Source organism: Carcharodon carcharias, chromosome 13, assembly GCF_017639515.1.
Source record: "Carcharodon carcharias isolate sCarCar2 chromosome 13, sCarCar2.pri, whole genome shotgun sequence".
In the NCBI taxonomy this organism is placed as follows: Eukaryota; Metazoa; Chordata; class Chondrichthyes; order Lamniformes; family Lamnidae; genus Carcharodon; species Carcharodon carcharias.
In genome coordinates, this window is record NC_054479.1 from 119,494,679 (window position 1) to 119,501,965 (window position 7,287).

Consider the following 7,287-nt stretch of genomic DNA (forward strand, 5'->3'; position numbering starts at 1 on the left):
GCCTCTCCCACTCTTTCCTGGAAGCTAACTTCACGGAGTTGAGGGGCTGCAGCATGGTGAGCTTTCTTGAACCAAGCAGGCAGTGCAGCAGCATGCTCAAACCATTTGTTTCTCTCTAGCAAGAGAGAACAAAATATTGAGCACCTCAGTGATCTCCCATACAACAGTGGATGGAAAACTGAAATGTTGCAAGGAGCCAAAGTTCAAGGCTATGGTCACCTTCACAGCCACTGGCACTGCAGCCCATTAGCCTGCTCTTAGGATGCAGTTGTGGCTGTAGCAAGTGGCAAATTTCAGTGAAGACGTCTTTACTGAAGTACACGTGTCACATATTGATCCTTGCCAATGTTCAGGTAGCAGAATTGGATAACCTTCTGACTCAGAGCTGAGCTGAGAATGCTACCGCTCAACCGAGGCTGACATTTAAAATTTCATCCAGGTGTTTAAATTCCTCTATTGTCTCATCCTTCCCTATCTCTATAACTTTCTCCAGGTTACAAATCCTCCCTCTGGAAATCTCTGTACCTTAGGCCAGGATTTTCCAGCCCCCTCACAGGCAGGACCCCCTGCGGGCAAGGCAGCGCCCCAGCCAGAAGTTCAATGACTTGCGGCAGGACCAGAAAATCCTGCCCATAGACTCAAAAGTCTTGTGAATTCCCTCTCCCTTCTCCTAATCATGAGTGTTCATGTCTTCAGTTTCCTAAGTTCTACTCCCTGGAATTCTATCCCTAAACTCCATCACCTCTCTTGTTTCCTTTCAGACCTTTCCTAAAATCTCTTTGACTCTTGTTTTTGGTGTCCTCCACTAATCTTTCCTTCTTTGTCTTATGTTTCTCCTCACATCTCTGTGAAGCATCTTGGATTGGTTCTCTACACTATAGGTGCAAAGTAAATGCAAGTTCTTGTTCCTAACACCAGCTAATGACAAATATTTTGTCAGCAGTTCCTGTTGCCAATGGGATATGCATTGTCACCACATTTTCCTTTTAACCATGGATTGGAAAGGAGATGCTGGTTAGATCAATGAAATTGGGGACTGATAAATGACAACAAGTATAATTAATAAAGCTGAGTGATTTGTCTTGTCCTCATCAATAAAATTAACAATGCAGAACTACAATAAAGGAATGCCACACAGACAAGTCAACCTTTATAACGCACTCTGAAGGGAGAATCAGATCAACATTACCAAGATCAAAATCTTTATTAAGCCGGAATATTCATGGTGATTCTCTATGTTGGCAACCAGGAAGTATTCCTGAGGAATTATGCTGAATAAGGAACAGGTTTATATTTTCCAATGATTTTGTTTACAATTATAAGAATTAGAAATTAAGTCTGATGATTTTATTTATTTCTAATAAATAGTTCCTTCAAAAATACTCACCGAAAGTACTTCCTCAATATACTGTTTGAATGAAAGAAATATGCTTTCTCATACAATTCTGGAGCAAGCTGGAAAAATATATTGCAAGGGTAAATAATTAACATTTTGATTCTGGCCCAAAAACACTCTACTTTATTAAAAACCATAACTCTGATTTTAACCTGGGAGGAGAGACTAGTGTGAGGCTTGCGGTACTAGTGGCAAGCTTACCTTGAATTGCTTACATGAGACCTAAGCCCTTTTAACACTTACAATTTATTAACATAATGCATAATGGAAATAACATGAGATTGGCGGGCAGGCACAGGGAAAACAGAGCAGATAGCCACAAGCAGGGACTAGAAAGAACAGTCACCTGCTGAGTGGATTGATAGGTAGAGGGTCTCAGACACTGAATGAGAAAGAGGTCCATATTTCCACAGTGATTTTATTTTAAAAATATAAAAATCAAAAACCTAGTCCAAGAGATGGGTTGCACCGGGAGGAAACTCAGGACAAAGAAGGCCCATGATTTCCTCTTGGAGTCTGGATGAGATTTCCTGCTCCTTCTGGCCCTTAACCTTAAAAAAATTAAAAATTTCTTATTTATCTTTTTATGCCAACTTTCCTGGATGCAATTGGCAGTCGCCCTGGGTTAAAATATTGTTGGGGCCCCTTTATCAAATCATGACTTTTGCATTTCAATGTGACTCTCACTACCTCAGACGATGGGCTAGGATGTGTTGCTTATAACTTGTCTATCAAAATGGCTCGGGATATAAAGTCGATGGGAAGCAGGCAAGTTGCACACTCCTGTGATTTTTACTCCCAATTTCCCTGCATCCCCAGATCTTGTTATCTTTTGGTGCAAGGGTTAAAATTACAGTTTATAATAACCTGAATAGTACACAGCTTGAAAGCTACACAATAGTGTACTTTAAGTACATTATGTTTTTTGCAGTTCAGACTAGTTAAGAAGGCTGTGTAAAAGTCTAATGATGTCACCTTAAGGAAGAGAGACAAAGAATATGAATCTAGGACAACAAAGGATTAACAGAACAGGGAGAGCCAGGGATGGACAAAGTTAGGGAATGGTATGTGTGCAAAGTGGTTTATAGTTACTTAATAATCATGCACAAATTATATCATAACTGACAAGTGTGAAATATTTCTGAACATTTTAATTGTAAGGTTTATGCATGCAACTGACTTATAACTTTAATGCCGATAAATTAAAAGTTTGATATTTACTAGTGAATTATACATAGCCATTTGACACTTACCCTATTGTCCCATATACAGTTCTAGGAAATAGGAAACTGATCAGCTGCTTACCACCTCACCTGATTCCAGATCAAAGAGATAATTTAGATAACTGCCTATCATTTTGGTCATACGTTGCCTGAATGCGGCATTGATAAACATATCCCTAAATAAGAAAGGAGTAAAATATTAAAAATACAATTAACAAAATAACAGGTAAGATGCAGTCCTGGATGTAAAATTCAACCAATGTTAAGAAGTAAAAAATTATTTCTATCCAAATTTTTACTCTTTACAAGCTTTCACCACCATGCATCCTCCAGCTAATGAAGATAAGACAACCTGAGGCATAGCCTTCTCTGTGGCCCACGGCTGCAGAATTAACTAGCAAGATTTAAGAATGGTGAAATGGGCAGTCTCAAGACACCACAATATTGCATTTCATTGAAGCACCAGTGCAAACACCAGAAAAGGTGGGGGGCGAACTTTAATTCCTCAAACCACTGAGGTCCTGATTTTCAATTTTACTACTGCTTGGAAGCATCAAATAAACATCTTTGTAATTAATTCAAACTCACTCTGCAGATATTGCGGATTTTGCAAACTTCCCTACTTTCTAGCATGGTTAGGAAAAGTGGCTTCTGCTATCCGAGAGAGGAGGGAAAGAGAAAACAGGGAACTCCAGGTCAGTGAGCCTGAAATCAATTATCAGGAAAAAGCTGAAATCTATTATTAAGGAAGTCTTAACAATACACTTAGAAAATCATAGTATGATCAGACAAAATCAACATGGTATTACGAAAGGGAAATTGTGTTTGACAAATTTCTTAGAGTTTTTGAGGTTTGGGAGAGGGAAGCATCAAGTGAGGGGGAAAATCAACAAATGGGAGGGTCAGTGAGGGTAGCTGTGCGGGGGACAGTCAGCAAGCAAGAGGTTTGGCCAGCAGGGGGTCGGTGAGTGTGTGAGAGGCGGTGAGCAGGAGAGTCAGCGAGCAGGAAGGTAGGAGAATGGGAAGGCCAAAGAGCGGGAGGTAAGTTATTAAGAGTTGGTAAGAGGATTTTTGGGCCAGTTTTGTGTTTATCTTTTGTATCATATTCTGCAATTTCCATAGAAATAAATTGCAATGAATCTGTAAGTATTTTTGAAAAGTGGCTTCTGCTACTTCGGGCCCAATTAATATTTTCCAATATCTGAATTGGCCCTCACTATTTTTCTAGTGAATAATACAGACCTAGACAAAGACACAGGGGGTAATGTATTTAAGTTTACTGATGATAGAAAGTTAGGTGGGAATGTCGGCTGTGAGAATAACACAAAGAGGTTTCAGAGATACACACAATTTAGTGAGCAACAAGGTGGCAGATGGAATACAATGCGGGGAAGAGAGATGTTATTCACTTGGGTATTAAGAATTGAAAATCAGAATATTTTTAAAAGGTGTCAAACTTTTAAATGTTGATGTTCAGAGAGACTTGGGTGTATTCTTACAAGGAATGCAGAAAGTTGGTATGCAGGTACAGCAAACAATTAGGAAGACAAATGGCATGTTTGCCTTTACTGGAGTACAACAATAGGAAATCTTGATGTTGTATAGAGCTTCTTTTGAGAGGTGATCTATTGAAACATTCAAGATACTGAAGGGGCTTGACAGGTTAGACACTGGCAGCTTATTATTGTTATTGATTTTCCTGGCTGGAAAATCTATAACACGGGTACAACCTCAGGATAAGATGTCAATCACTTAGGATTGAGATGATGAGAAATATCTTCATTCAGAGGGTTGTGGATCTTTGGAATTGTCTACACCAGAGGGCTGTGGATGCTCCATTGTTAAGTATATTCAAGTCTGAGATTGACAGATTTTTGATTTCTCAGAAAGTCAAGGGAGATGAGGAGCAGGAGAGAATGTGGAGTTAAGGTAGGAGATCAGCCATGATCATATCAAATGTTGGAGCAGGCTCAAGGGGCCAAATGGTCTACTCCTACTCCTATTTCTTATGTTCTTAAGCAGGGTGTGTTAAAGGTGTGCTAAAACAAAAACAAAGTACTGTGGATGCTGGAAGTCTGAAATAAAAACAAAGTGCTGGAAAAACTCAGCAAGTCTGGCAACATCTGTGGAGAAAGAAACAGAGTTAACATTTCGAGTCCATTATGACTTCTTCAGAACTGAAGAGAGGTAGAAATATGATGGGTGTAATGCTGTTGAAAAGGGGGGTAGGGTCATGTAGAACAAAAAGGAAGGTCAGGATAGATTAGAGGGCAGGAGATATTAAATGACAGCGATTTCATGGAACAAAAAGCAAAGGAACAAAGAAACAAAGCATCAGTCTAGATTTAGTATTAACAACTGAATAAATTACAGCTCTGTGTGAAAGCAAAACATGAAAAAAAGGTACAGACTGGCACTTGGCAAATTAAAACAAATCAAATGGATTACAGAGTTCATTGTTTGAAGTTGTTGAACTAAATGTTGAGTGCAGGAAGATGTAAAGTGCCTAATTGGAAGATGAGGTGCTGTTTCTCATGCTTGTGTTCACTGGAACATTGTAGCAGGCTGAGGGCAGAAATGTGAGCATGAGAGAAAGGTGGTGAATTAAAATGGTAAGCAACCGGAAGGTCATTGCCATGCTTGTGGACTAAGCGGAGATGTTCTGCAAAGCAGTCACCTAATCTCCATTTGGTCTCCCCAATGTACAGGAGACCGCATTGTGAGCAATAAAAAAAAGTATACTAAATTGAAAGAAAATTGTAAGCATTTTCTTTCGTATCAGTAAGTCACTGGACCTGAAACATTAGGCAGAATTTTATGGCCCTGTCGCGTTCAAAAATCCATTGATTCAGCAGAACCAGAAAATCCTGCTGATGGGAGGGACTATAAAATTCTGCCCGTTAACTCTGTTTCACTGCACAAATGCTGCCTCACCTACTCAGTTCTTCCAGCATTTTTTTTTGTTTTTATTTCAGATTTCCAGCATCTGCAGTATTCTGCTTTGGATGCAGTCAGAGACATGATAAATTTGAAGTTATGGTACCCTCTTACTGAATAGTTTTGTACTGTAATAAACACTCTGAGATACAGCAAAATCTAAACCATTTTATACTTCTTGTAATTCTGGAAAGTCTGTTTGTTGCAGGAGGGGGACCACAGTTTCAGTTATTTAGTCACTATACAGAATTTGGCTCCTTCACAATAATATTAGAATCTGTTCAAGCCAAAATTACTGTTTTCAACAGCTTTCAATTAAATTTGGTAAGAAATTACAGTGTAAATTTTACACTTTGGTCACAGTTAAATTGCAAAATTAGATCATTGTTGAATGTTAGCTGTCCTCAATTTGCAAATAGACATTGTAAACGATGATTTAAAGGACCCACCAGCTCAAGTCCAGATTCTTTTCATTTATCCTGTAACAAAACATAAATTTAAAAAATAAATTAATTAATTTAATTATATGAAATAAATATAAATGCCCCACAAAATTAACGAGGCCCATTATTTCTTGATTTTGTGATTCTTACATTCATTCACAAGCTAAAGTATCCAGGAAAAAGGAATTCCAACAGTACAGTGGAAAAAGACATTGACAATTTTTAAGGGCTCACAATTTTTTTTGCAATAGACAAAAGAATATAATTTTTAATTATTTTGCTAAATGCACCAATGTCAAAGGCTTCCTTGAAAAGGCAATAAAAAGTTGAGTGCGTCTAATAGAATTTAGTTACATTCCAGAGCCAAATTTCCCTCGATTAATAGCATGGATAATAAAAATGTCTTATTGTTTGAAGCAAATCACAATTACAAATTTGGTTTTATACTCACAAAAGCAAAGACTGATTTTTCATTTGGTTCTGTAGTTCTTTAATTTTCTCCTCCAAATATATTAATGGATCATCAGGACACTGAACAAATAATCCTATAAGCAAAGCCTATTAAAAGACAAAAAAATTCAATACCATAATGAATTAATTAGAGTCAAGCAGGTTTTCTGTAATTAATGTGCTTATTACGCTTTTAGGTAAGTTTCATTTGGTCTTACAGTGGGAAATGTTTTCTATTAAGAGAATCTCAAATGGTTTGTATCCACACAAAGAAATTTGCACAAATCCAAGTATTTAGTGACCTGGCGAGGTTATTGAACAATATTTGGCATCACCAAGTTTGTTTTGCAGAATGATTTTGAAAAGATTCATTTTTTAAAATCATATAATACGTTTTGATTAAAAATCACACGAATGCTAGAAATACATAGCAATAAAAGAAAGTGAGCAGGGCTGGGCTGCACCTGCAATAGTGACTTTTAGCAAATTGTAACTGAACTATCTCGAGCTGGAATTTGGCAAACTTTCTTTGTTCAAGAGAAGAGTACGGAAGATTTATGCATAATTTTCATCACAATAAGGCAACACATGATGCTAATATTTTCAAAAATTGTCACCACATTATGTTTTTAACAAATCAAGTTTCCATGAAAAGCATGCTTGGATTACATTTCAGCAAATACAATCCCCAGATCCAAGAAGCACATGAAATTATTTCATAAAGTAATGCTAATCAGCTAGCAGTTACCATCACCGTTAATTACATGCTTACTGAAAAAGACACATGTTGTAGAAGCTTTTCGCCTTGCACTGATCAGGACAATGCGCAAGAATTCCA

The 7,287-nt window shown here is 37.6% G+C and overlaps 1 long non-coding RNA gene across 1 annotated transcript; it reads right to left on the bottom strand.

Moving 5' to 3' along the window:
- Window positions 1–1,421: 1,421 nt before the first annotated feature.
- On the bottom strand, window positions 1,422–6,028 carry LOC121285763. Its single transcript, XR_005944776.1, has 3 exons — window positions 6,006–6,028; window positions 2,702–2,795; window positions 1,422–1,455 (listed from the first exon to the last, which is right to left on the bottom strand). It is a non-coding gene; the product is annotated as an uncharacterized LOC121285763 (long non-coding RNA).
- Between the last annotated feature and the right edge of the window lie 1,259 nt (window positions 6,029–7,287).